Raw genomic sequence first — 13533 nt, forward strand, 5'->3', positions numbered from 1 at the left:
CCCGCCCCAGCCTCTCCGTGTGTTGGTGTCTCCACTCTGGCCGGTCCCAGCCCCAGCCTCCCCTGGCTGCTGGGGTGGGTGCAGCATGCAGTCCGCTCCTGCCCATCTGCGTATGCAGCTCCTCCTGAGCGGTGGTGATGCAGCCTCCTCCTAAGTGGCCCTGTTGCTCAGCTAATTAGCATATTCCCTGTTTATATATATAGATTGGCATTTCACTTGTGCCTAAATGAGTTTGAGTCCAAGGCTATATGTTTATTTGCCATTTAGATATCACCTTTCATAACATATTTTTTAAATTTTTCTAATTAAAATTATTTTCTAATTGTTGGTTGTAGGGGAATGAGTGATGCCTAAGATTTATGTTTCTGGGCCTCTGTCCCTTCACTTCAAGCTGATATTGTTGGCCTCCAGAACGATACCTGTGAAATTAGTTATTAGATATTAGTTATATCCAGTATTAGTTATTTTCAGTTGGCAGATTAATTTTAATGACCTCATCCACCATTTCTAGAAGACTTTTCTCTCATTTGTATATATATAAAAGTCTAGGTGACCATTCAACCATTCCATCAGTTGCTATGACATGCACTGACCACTAGGGGGCAGACACTCAATGCAGGAGCTGCCCCCTGGTGGTCAGTGCACGCCCACAGCGTGAGCACTGCTCAGCTGACCTGCAGGCACCAGACATCAGGCTCACAGCTGGCAAGCACTGCTGTGGCAGTGTGAGCCTCTCCCGTGGACACTCCCCTTTTGCCCCCCTCCCCCATCCAGACCAGGATTAGGATCAGGACCACCATCAGAACTGACTGGGCATGAGCCCACAGCCGCTTCTCAGTCACGGGCATGGTGGTATCGCCTTAGATGGGAGTATGGAGACCACAGGGCAGTGGCAGCGAGCCTACTGAGTGGTGGCAGCAGCAGGTGCAGCAGGGCCAGGATGAGCAGGAGTGGCAAGGCGACTGGCCAGGGCTCCGGCTCTTCCCTGGCCACCAGTCGCTTCATGTACTACTACATCCTTCAGGGGATGTTGGACTGCTGGTTTCAGCCAATTCCCCACAGGTTACGCAGAGGGACCCCATGCATTCGTACACCTCTAGTGGCACTCTAAAGAGCTATTGTAGGAACAGGCATACTTCTCTTATGCCACATTATTTTCTAGTAGGCTATCCTTGTTTTTCCCAGTTTGAAGCTACCTCTTTCTAAATTCACTATCATGGGGGCTTCCAGACTTCTGATTCTTATATCTGTGATCCTCTAAGGCAGGGGTGGGGAACCTGTTTTCTGCCAAGGGCCATTTGTATATTTACATTTGCGAGCCATAAAGAATATCAACCTAAAAATTAGCCTGCTATGCTCTAGCAGGTTTGGCTCAGTGGATAGAGTGTTTACCTGCAGACTGAAGGGTACAGGGTTCGATTACAGACAAGGGCATGTACCTAGGTTATAGGCTTGATCCCTGGCCCTGGTTGGGGCATGTGCGGAGAGGCAACCAATCAACGTGTCTCTCTCATATCGATATTTCTCTGTTTCTCCACCTCCCTTTCACTCTGTCTAAAAATCAATGGAAACATATCCTCGGATGAGGATTAACAACCAAAAAAAATTTAAACTGCTGTATTTGGTCTAACATGTTAGTAACTCTTCCCTGATGACTTGGCAGGGCCAGACCAAATGACTTCATGGCTCCATATGGCCCAGGGGTCAAACTGACAGACACCCCTGCTCTAAAGGAGAAAGGAGGCTAACAGTAGAAATTTGTCTAGAATCAGGCTCCTATTAATATTTGTATCTTCTGGGTCAGTAGTTTTTCCTTCTCTATGAAGTTTTTCCATCTTGTTACTCCAGCTCCAGCCAACAGTCAAAAATGACGCATGTGTTGTATTTTATTTTAATTTTATTTTTCCTTACAGAAACAATTTTTAGTTTTTAATGAATCTGTAAACAAAAAAGCTCCCATTTCAAAACAAAAACAAAATCACAGATCATACAGATGTTTACAGTGAGTACGTTTATCTAAGCAACATATATACACATTCAGTTTTAAGATGTTAACTAAATTTCTATGACAAATATGTTTTTAAATACCAAGAACATTAGAGACAATGAAGAGTCCTACAGATTATCTAGTAGCCACTAAGTTTGCCCTATATCTCCATTTAGAAGCTGTTATTTCTAGCACAGGTAAGCAGTCTTTTCATATATTTAAACACTGTAGTCTTTGGTTGCTACCATATCAGCTGGCTTGCAAACAAGAAGCCAACCATTTTAAGAATGTTTTAAGTGAGTAACTTGCAAACCCCAGGGGTGGATAAACCCTAAGAACGCACAATTGTGAGCATTTACAACCATCACAACTGTGGCTGAAGACTGTTCATGCCGTTCTTCTGAAATGAGATCTCAAAGCAGTACAGTTCAAAGAAAAAGATTTTAACAAAAAATTGGCATATGCACAATTTCTCCACCAATTTCTGGTGTCAAACATTTAGTTAACTTTTCCACTTGAAGAAATGCAGTAGAAAACTGGACACCATGTTTCACTATCTCAGTTAATAGTCACAATTACAGCGGCTACAACTCGGGACACAGCATCACCAATGCTGGCCAGAGCCAGTTTATACTGAAATTAAGTTCTTTACATCAAGTAAATGGTTGTCCACAACAACTGGCTAGTGTACCTATGAACTAAAATGTCTAGACTTGGGGAGAAACAAATGCTGCTTCGATCATCTGCACGACTCCTGGTTCTTTATTCACGCTTAGAGACTGTTGGGGGTTGGGTCTGGTGACTCTGCCCACTTGTAGTTGCCTGTGGCTGTGCTGCATTCTGCTGTAAAGTCGTCCAGTCAAACGCGTAGTCATGTTGGTAATTTAGAAGTATGAAAAGAATGCGGAATAGCTGCCTCAGGTATACGTAATCCGGCGCTTCTTCAAAACGCAGCCCACGACAGTAGTTTAAGTACATGGCAAATTCTGCAGGAAACCCCTTACACAAAACTTCCACAGGAATGGACATCTTCCTTTCACTAATTTTCTCATATTTTTGTTTCTTTGTGGCAGCTGTTATACCTTGCCATGGCAGGCTGCTTCTATTAAAATACATCAGAACATAGCCTAAGGATTCCATGTCATCTCGGCGACTCTGTTCAATGCCCAGATGCGCGTTGATGCTAGCATACCGGGCGGTGCCAGTGAGGCTTTTATCTTCTCTGTATGGTATGTGTTGCTTTGTCTTGTTGTTCTGTACTTTTTAGCCAGACCAAAATCAATAAGGAATAGCTGGTTTAATGCTGATAAAGCTGTGTCCTGAGATGTACCTGCAGCCGTGCTCCTTTTCCTCTTTCCTGCTGTGTCAGATTTATTACTGTGAGGCCCGATGCCCATGAGGAAGTTATGGGGTTTAATGTCTCGGTGTATAAAGTTCTTTGTATGTAGATATTCAATTCTACTGATCATCTGGTCAGCTATCATAAGCACAGTTTTCATGGTAAACCTTCTGGAGCAGAAATTAAACAGGTCTTCCAGACTGGGCCCCAGAAGGTCCATGACCAGCACATTGTACTCTTTTTCCTGCCCGTACCACCGCATGCGGGGGATGCCCACCCCGCCCTGAAGAATGTTATACAGTTTGCTCTCGTACAGCAGCTGCGGGTGCCTGGCCCTCTTCGACTCTAATTTCACCGCCACCTCCTCGCCGTTGGTGACGTTTATGGCCAGATAGATGTCACCGAAAGAGCCAGCCCCGATCTTCCTTACGAGTTTGTACTTTTCACCAACAATGAAATCGGCCTGGGTGGCGGTGCTGCTGCTCGCCATCTTGGGAGACAAAGATGGAGGCTGGGCCCAGCCCCAACGCCTCAATACCTCAGAGAGGAGGACGCGAGCCTCCGGCCTGGCCCCCCGAGAGCGGTGGAGGGAAGGAAACACGTCTGGGCAGCTGATGTCACAAGGCCCCCGAACCCGAATTCGCCGAGCGAAACCCTATCACCGCTGCCCAGTCAGGTATCTACAGTTTAGGCGGGGTTCTCGCGGTTCCCAGGCTGGGCCGCTGGTGTCAGGGCGGCCGCTAGTGCCTCACCTTTTTCGCAGCGACGAAGTCGAGGGCTGGAAAAGGGGTGCGGTGAACGTTGCGGGCTGGAAAAGGGGTGCGGTTAGGGCGGTGATACCGCCACTGCTGCCGGCTCCCGCCTGGACGGACCCCTCAGTCCGCCGATGTCGCCATCTTGTTACTCCGGCTCCAGCCAACAGTCAAAAATGCCGCCAGTCCCAGTCCCAGAAGCCGCCTCTTCGCGGCGCAGAGCACTCTGGGAAAGTGTGTGTGTGTGTGTTTTTTAAAGTGACCTCACCCTTCTCAGCTTTGAACGGGACGCTCAGCACAGACCTTCCGTTTTCTCCTTTCCGCAATTATGCACAAAACCCTTGGTACATCTTGCCTCTCAAACATGACAAATATTTTTACTTTCTAGCCCTTCTGGGACATTGCTTTTTAGATCTACTGATCCATGAAGCCAGCTCAGTTTACTTCATATGTGCCCATATTCTGACATGACACTTAAATGCTCACAATGTTTAAGTTCCCTAGTCTTTCATTTTTGTGATAATATATTGCCATAATTTCATCCTACTTTTCAGAATTCTTTATATTTTTCTCTTTTAATTGGGCTTCTTTCTTTTGCTATCCCCTAAATGTATATACAAATTCCTTTGAAAAGCAAAATTGTCATAATTCCATTAATTATTTTTTCCACTGACTACCTAAACCTGGCTTCATAGTTCAAATTTCTACCTGAATTATGGGTCTCTAATTCTAATTTCCAATGGTTCACAAATCCAAAACTGTCAACCTAACATCACCTGTATTGCTCAATTCAATATTTTAATGTCGTCATTCTTCTAATTGTCCCTTAAGTTAGTAACCAAAATACTGTGTTTTTATTCTTAAAATGTCCCTCAGATATTTCTTTTCCTTTCCATGTCCTTTTAATGAAGTAGAGTGTGTGGACTATAGTTGTTTATTCAAGGATCCATGGAGTTATGGGGAAATGATAGAGAATCTGTGAATCTACAGTGTGCATAACTTTTTATATACCTATGTGAATTTATGAAGAAAGACCATTAGTTATTAGTTTCTTAAAGGACTAAGGATCAATATGCCAGATTCTCGTCATCTTATACTGGGAATAATGCGGCAACTTTTGGGCTTAATAGGCTTACTCTTTAAGATTGGCTGATCCAGGAGATGATTCATTAACACAATATTCTCATCCAACCAATGTTAATTCATTCATTAATAAATATTTATTTAGTATTTCTTATGTGGCAAATATCATTCCAGTTTCTGGGGTCACATTGGTGGACAACATAGAAAAAGTTTGTCCTCCCATAGAACTTACATTTTAAAGGACAAAGAAAAATTAAATACTCTCTCAATAAACAAAACATCAAGGAATTATAGCCATATTTGCTGTTGATATAATTAAGTGAGGAGATTTCATAGTTACTGGGTATCTATTTAAGAAGAGATGGTCATGGAAAGCCCCTCTAATAACATGACAACTCTAACTAACAAGAGGAAACCGGCCATGTACAACCAGGGAAAAGCATTCCAAACAGAGGTACACATTAATGCAAAAGCCTAAAGGTTATAATAAGCTTGACATCTTGTAGAAGCGAAGAAAACAAAAGGCCAGGTTTGCTAAACCCCAGTAAACAAGAGGGGAAAGTGTGGATGCGGTCAAAGGGATAAGTAGGTGCAGATAATTTTGGAGTTTGGAAACTAGAACACGGAGTTTGGATTAGGTCTAAGCACAATGGAAACTTAAGTGGAAGAGAAGGAATCTAGTTTACATTGTGTAAAGAACAAATGCTTCTTTAAAAAAAAATTTTTTTTGTTGATTTCAGAGAGGAAGGGAGAGGGAGAGAGATACAAACATCAGTGATGAGAGAGAATCATTGACCGGCTGCTTCCTACATGCCCCCAACTGGGGATCGAGCCTGCAACCAGGGATCGAACCATGACCTCCTGGTTCATAGGTCTATGCTCAACCACTGAGCCATGCTGTCTGGACGAGAATAAATGCTTCATGACAAAAGCGGTCAAAAGGCAATTGAAGCAGTCCAAGTGGGAGATTGTGGAGGCCAAGTTGCTTGTCTCTGCAAAACCTACACTATTTTCCTCTTAGGTCCTCAATAATCATGTTTACCTGATCTATGCTTTGTCTATAGCACCTCACTTTTTCACACATTGCCTCCTCTACTCCTTACAAGAACACAGTATTAAACCCATTACCCAAATACTAAAAGAGAAACTGAGAATGAGATTTATCTTAAAACAGCCAATTGTCAAATTTAGTTACTATTTATAAGATGTGCTCTTTAAACTATGTTATAGCCTGGCTGGCATGGCTCAGTGGTTGAGCATTGACCTATGAACCAGGAGGTTATGGTTCAATTCTTAGTCAGGACATATGCCCAGGTTGCTGGCAGCCGGTCAATGATTCTCTCTCATCATTGATGTTTTTATCTCTCTCTCCCTCTCTCTTCCTCTCTGAAATCAATAAAAATATATTTTTAAAATGAATAATGTTATAGCTTTTAGTACCCTGCTGACAGACGCACCTGCCTTCTACATTATTCATACCCAATAGTGTTATATATTAAGCACTATGGTAAAATATTAATTTCCAGTTTTTGAAGTGATTTGTTTATAAAAATTACAGTTAAAATACTGTTTTACCTTAATTCTAATGTATGCATTATGAAAGGAAAAAATTTTTAAACAATATTAATGTCATTTTTTGAAAAGCAATTGTACCTCATGAGTCATCACTGTAATTGTATGTAAACTGCCTTTGGCTAATACACAAGCAGGATTAAAATAAAAATATTTTGAGTGTCAACCTAATCTATTATAACTAATTTATATTGATTCTTAACACAATTCCTTTCTTAATTGCCATCTCTTCTTCAAATTTTTACCTTTTAAGCCACCTTATCTCTTTTTATTTTAAACATTGGTGCCTAACCTTGACTATTTTTTAAATCTACTTTATTGACAAAGTTAAAATTATATGTGCTTTCCTGGCACAGTAGACATGTTTAAATGTTGGTGGAAAGAAGCAACATGAAGCTCTTAAAATGTTTATTCTTAGTAGAGGATCATTATGACATCTATGACTGGAGAAATGGAAGTTCATAAAAATGTATTTAATTTTACTATACCTGATTTCTAATTAATATTTTTACAAAGAAAATGAAACTGATTAAAAGTCCTTGGCAAACTCAAGGCTTATAACACCCTTAAGGCTTTATGCAGGCAGAATATTTAGTTCTGTATAGGCAATATTTGTATATTATCTTCAATATACAGAGGAAAGGTGTTAGAACAAGTAAAAATTCCATCAAAATAACATCAAACCTGAACATTCCTGACTGCCACACTCAAACCAACTTTCTTAGATAAAAATCAAATCAGGGCACAGTTATATTGAACTTGTGATGATCAGAAATAACCAAGTTCTACAATTAAGTATCATGTCTAACCTCATCCACTTTCTAATGCCTTAAAAATTAATTACAAACTCTCAGCAACCCCACTTCAGGGTATTTATTCAAAATATTTGAAGTCAGGAACTCAATGAAATATCAGTATCCCCATGATCATTGCAGTACTATATACATAATAGCCAAGTTGTGGAAACAGATAGATTTTTTTAAATGTGCTACATACATTCCATGGAATATTATTCAGCCTTAAAAAGACGAAATTCTGACATATGTTACAACGTGAATGAACCTTGAGGATATTATGCTAAGTGAAACAAGTTAGTTATAGAAGAACAATTACTGCATGATTCCACTTATATGAGGTATCAATAACAGTCAAATTCATAGAATCCAATAGTGCAGCGGTTCTCAACCTGTGGGTCGAGACCCCTTTGGCAGTCGAACGACCCTTTCACAAGGGTCGCCTAAGACCATCCTGCATATCAGATATTTACATTACGATTCATAACAGTAGCAACATTACAGTTATGAAGTAGCGACGAAAATAATTTTATGGTTGGGTCACAACATGAGGAACTGTATTTAAAGGGCCAGAAGGTTGAGAACCACTGCAATAGTGGAAAGGTGGTTTCTGGGGGCTGGCAGAGGGAAATTGGGGATTTACTAATCAATAGGCATAAAGTTTCAGTTAAGCAAGGTGAAGCTCTAGAGATCTCTACAACATAGTGACTAGAATAAAAAACACTGTACTGAGCCTGGCCAGTATGGCTTAGTGGTTGAGCATCAACTCATGCACCAAGAGGTCACAAGTTCAATTCCCAATCAGGGCATATGCCTGGATTGTGAGCTCAATCTTCAGTGGGGGCCATATAGGAGGCAACCGATCAATGTTTCTCTCTCACCATTGTTTCTATCTCTCTCTCCCTTTCCCTTCCTCTTTCTCTAAAATCAATAAAATATATTTTTTAAAATGACAAAGGAAATATATCAAAATATGTATGTAGCATAATAATTTTTAAAAAGCACTGTATTGAACACTTAAAAATCTGTTAAGAACATACAGCTCATATTGTGTTCTTATCACAATAAATTTTAAAAATTATAATTAGCTCTATGTAAAAATTGATCTTTCCCATAATTTCCTTCCTACAGCACACTGATTTTAGCTCTATTTTGCTCTTATTTTATTATAAATACTAGTAGTTACTAGTTCATGTGCCTGTTTTTCTTTTTTGTCTTTTTTCCCCCAATATATTTTTAATGATTTCAGAGAGTAAGGGAGAGAGAGATAGAAACATTAATGATGAGAGAGAATCATTGATTGGCTGCCTCCTGCACGCCCCACACTGGGGATTGAGGCCACAACCCAGCCATGTGCTCTTGACCAGAATCGAACCCAGGACCCTTCAGTCTGCAGGCATGCTCTTTCCACTGAGCCAAACCAGCTTGTGCCTGTTTTTCTAATCAGATGAAAGGTTTTGCCATTACATTTTAGCTCAGTCTTCACAACATTCTTGTGAAGCAGAAACAATTGGGATTCCATACTATAGATTAGGAAAGCAAGGCTGCTTTATCCAGCTGTTAAGAACAGAACTAAAATATGAATCTACTCTTCCCAACCCCAAAGCCATGCCATATTCATCATTCCATATGCCATCCAGGCCTGTGCTAAGAATTCTTACCCAAGGTGCAGGGAGAGACTTACATTTGCTTAAGAAGTTCCTTAATACCTTAAGTGGGTTTAGAGGCCATCATTATGAGGTATCTTAAGGTTCAGTGATAGATATTTAGTGCTTTATGTTGGATTCAAGAAAAAAGTTAGAAAGTTATATGCATGCAACCTCCAGAAAGCATGCTTCATCACCTTCTCAATTATCATCAATGAAAAAGTTGCTTTAACTACTTTTCAGAATGCACTTATGATGGGCATATGACAAATGAATAAATAGGCACCTTCTTGAATGAATACATGAATCTAAATTGAACACTAAAAAATTCAATTATGTCTATAGATAGAAAATTTCTTTAAAAATTATTATACCCTGTACTAAATAAAAAGTTCAGTTTTTAAGGAGCTTCTTCATAAAGATTAACTGTCATGATATTATTTTTGCCTTAAGTATACCAGTACATTCACCTATCCAGTGGTCGGCAAACTGCAGCTTGCAAACCACATGCGGCTCTCTGGCCCCTTGAGTGTGGCTCTTCCACAAAATACCGACTTCTGCACATGGGCCACAAAGTTTCAATCGCACTGTACATGCGTGTCCGCACGTGGTGTTTTGTGGAAGAGCCACACTCAAGGGGCCAAAGAGCCGCATGTGGTTCGTGAGCCGCAGTTTGCTGACCACTGACATATACAAATGTAAAATGGCAATGATTCTTAAGCAATATTAATAAACACCATTTTTTTAATAAAAGCAATTGGTGCACATCATGAGTCATGATTATAAATTTATGCAAACTGCCTTTGGTTAATAAACAAGGAGAATGAAAATTAAAATATACTGTGTCAACTGGATCAATGTAAGGTAATTTGTATAGGTTTAAATTTTATCTATCTACCTCAGGCAATCAGCGATTTCTTTAATAACTATGTTGGAACATGCTTTTGAGCAATTAAAACTCAATTGCTATCAAATAACTTAGATTTTAAAATGGCATTTAAAAATTATATGATTGAACATTTAGAAGAAATTAAAATCCTGTTTATATCTGATTGCTTATTATATAGGTCACTGAACATCTTCTGAGTTCATTTTCAATAATTTCATGTGATATTGTCTAACATTCTTAAAATTTCTAGGTTTCAAAGATGAGGGTAAAGATAAAACACACCTTTTTTATAAAACCATATAAACAGGATTATTTCCTATCAAATAAAGTGACAGGCCTATGTATTTAGTCTTAACATGAAAAATCTTGAGCACAAATTAAAGTATCATTATTTAAAATTTATTTTTATTGTTGAAAGTATCACAGAAATCCTCCATTTTTCCTCCATTGCTCCCCTCCACACTGCTCCTGCCCCACCTGGGCCTTCACCTTACCATTATCTATGTCCATGGGCTATGCATATATGCATATAAGTTCTGTGGTTAATCTCTTCCTGACTTCCTTCCACCCTTTCTTCTGAGATCTATCAGTCTGTTTCCATGTCTCTAAAGAGGACATAAAGGAAAAAAAGCCAAGAGACATATGAAAAAGTGCTCAAGATCACTAATTATCAGAGAATGGAAATTAAAATGACAATGAGGTACCACCTCACACCTGCCAAAATGGCTACCCTTAATAAGTCAACAAGCTACAACTGCTGGTGAGGATGTGGAGAAAAGGGAACCCTAGTACACTGCTGGTGGGAATGCAGACTGGTACAATTACTATGGAAAATAGTATGGAATTTCCTGAAAAAAAATTAAAAGTGGAGTTGCCATTTGACCCAGTGATCCCACTTCTAGGAATATATCCTAAGAAGCCTGAATCACCAATCAGAAGGAATGTATGCACCTCTATGTTCATAGCAGCACAGTTTACAATAGCTAAGATCTGGAAACAGCCCAAGTGCCCATCAGTAGATGAATGGATAAATTAAGCTGTGGGACATTTACAATATGGAACACCATGCAGCTATAAAAAAAAGGGATCTCTTACCCTTTGGATGGAGCTGGGAAATATGCTCAGTGAAATAAGCCAATCTGAGAAAGACAAATATCACATGTTCTCACTTATTTGTGGAATCTAATGAACAAAATGAATGGACCAACAAAATAAGACCTGAAGCATGGAGGTGTGGAACAGATTGACATACCTCGATGTGGGGTTGGAGGGATGAGAAGAGATAAACCAAAGAACTTATATACTTATATGCATAGCCCATGGATATGGGCAATAGGGTAGTGAAGATCTGGGGGGAATGCGTAGGAGCTGGGAAAAGGGAGGAAAGGGATGGGGAAATAGAAGACATCTGTAATACTATCAGCAATACAAATACATCTAATAATATAATAAATTAAATTAATTTATTTAATAAATAAATAAATAAATCCTATATAATAAAAGGGTAATATGCAAATTGACCCTAACAGCAGAATGACCAGAATGACTGCTTGACCAGTCACTATGAGGCACACTGACCACCTCATGGTTCCTTTCCCCAGCTGGCAGGCTCTGATTGCCCAATGGCGAATGGGGAACTGGGGTGGGTGGTGGCGGGTGGCAGGGCTGGCTGCAGGCAGCCGGGGAATATGGTCCTGATCACAGGCCAAGCCTAGGGACCATACCTGCACACAAATTTCGTGTGCCAGGGCCTCTAGTAAGTAAATACATACATACATACATACATACATACATACATAATAAATAAATGTATGTGATGGGATACATTTGAAAAGTAACTAAGTAAATATTTCAAAATTTTAATATAAATAAAATAAAAATTAGTGGGTGGTTTTAACCTTAGATAGATACCAATAGAAGATTGAACTAGGTATTAGAAAAATTATTCAGAATTCAGCCCACTAAACAGACAAACTATATTTAAAATATAGAAGAGAAGAGAAATAGAGTTACAGTGAGAAGGTCTAACATTTAGTTGCTATCCCAGAATGAGAGAAGTAAAATAATGGAGCAGTGACAACTTGTAGGACATACTGACAAATATCCAAAACTTTATTAACGACACTAATTCTCAGGAAGAAGTCCACATCTCAACACACACACACACACACACACACACACACACACACACACACACACGTTCATAGAGGCATTATAACAGCCTTACAGAGAAAATACTAACAAATGCCCATTAAAAGTAGAATGCATAAACAAATTGTGGTTTATATATCCAGTGGATACTATATAGCAATAAAAAATGAACAGATTTCTGCTTCACACCACAACCATTAAGTATCTTGTAAATATAATAGTCAACAAGAGAAATGAGACATAAAATCATACAGTGTGATTGATTAGATGTATGTCCTTTTATATAAGTTCAAAAAACCCCAAACCATTTTATATATGAGATGAATTTACAAAGAAAAGTGAGGAGGTGTTTGAGCTAGCAATGGGGTTCAAACCCTTCTCTCAGTGCATCACTCTGACTTCTTCCATAGTCACATCTCTGATCTGCTCTTCTGCCAGCCTATTCTAATTTTAAGGACACTTCTGATGACATTGGGCCCACCTGGATAACCCATAATAATGGCTTTATATTAAGGTCATCTGATTAGAAAACTTTATTGCATCTGCAATTTTAATTCCACTTTGTCATGTAACATAACATATTCACAAGTTCCAGGGATCAGGATGTTGGTATGTCTGGAGATAATGTTATTCTATCTACCAGTTATATTCTGTATTTAAGTTTTCAAACACATTTTTATGTCGCTAAGTTTCTTTTCAGTTCACCTAAAGCCACATCTTAAAGTTAAATTTGTATTCAAAATTGATAATGCAATGCCAGATTTCATTGTTGTTTCTCCAGTGGTTTTACACATTCACTATACCAATATGGAAATTAAGTAACTATTTTGTAAAAACACAGTGAAACTCTAGCATAAGTTTGCTATATATTGGTATTATCATTATTTCTTAAATATCATCAAATTCTGATATAGACAAATCTTTGATGAATTGTAGCTACTGTCTAATTCTGTACTGAGCAAGAAATGATTTACAATATAGGTACATATTTCAGTAAGGAGTTTCACTATGAAGAAGGCAAGCAATGGAATGGATAGCTATAATAATAAAAGCGTAATATGATAATTACACCAGACGTCCTTCTGGACGACCTTCCAGGCAAAGCTGGGGCTGCAAGGGAAGCCCGGGTCCCAGGTGCCTGCCAGCAGCCAGAGGGAAGCCTGGGTCCTGAGTACCAGAGGGAAGCTGGTGCTGGCAGCTGGGGGAAGGAAAGCCTACTCTTGCACGAATTTTGTGCATCAGGCCTCTAGTATACATATAAGAACTTAAGCTAACTTTTTTTTTTTAAATTTCAGAATTTTATTGTATTGCACTAAAGGA

At 39.3% G+C, this 13533-nt stretch overlaps 2 pseudogenes; both read right to left on the reverse strand.

Moving 5' to 3' along the window:
* Window positions 1-2635: 2635 nt before the first annotated feature.
* LOC102773360 lies at window positions 2636-3816 on the reverse strand (annotated as a pseudogene).
* Window positions 3817-10604: 6788 nt separating this feature from the next.
* Window positions 10605-13533, reverse strand: part of LOC102773639 — a 4137-nt pseudogene continuing 1208 nt past the window's right edge.

Source organism: Myotis davidii, unplaced genomic scaffold (genome assembly GCF_000327345.1).
Source record: "Myotis davidii unplaced genomic scaffold, ASM32734v1 scaffold280, whole genome shotgun sequence".
Lineage (NCBI taxonomy): Eukaryota > Metazoa > Chordata > Mammalia > Chiroptera > Vespertilionidae > Myotis > Myotis davidii.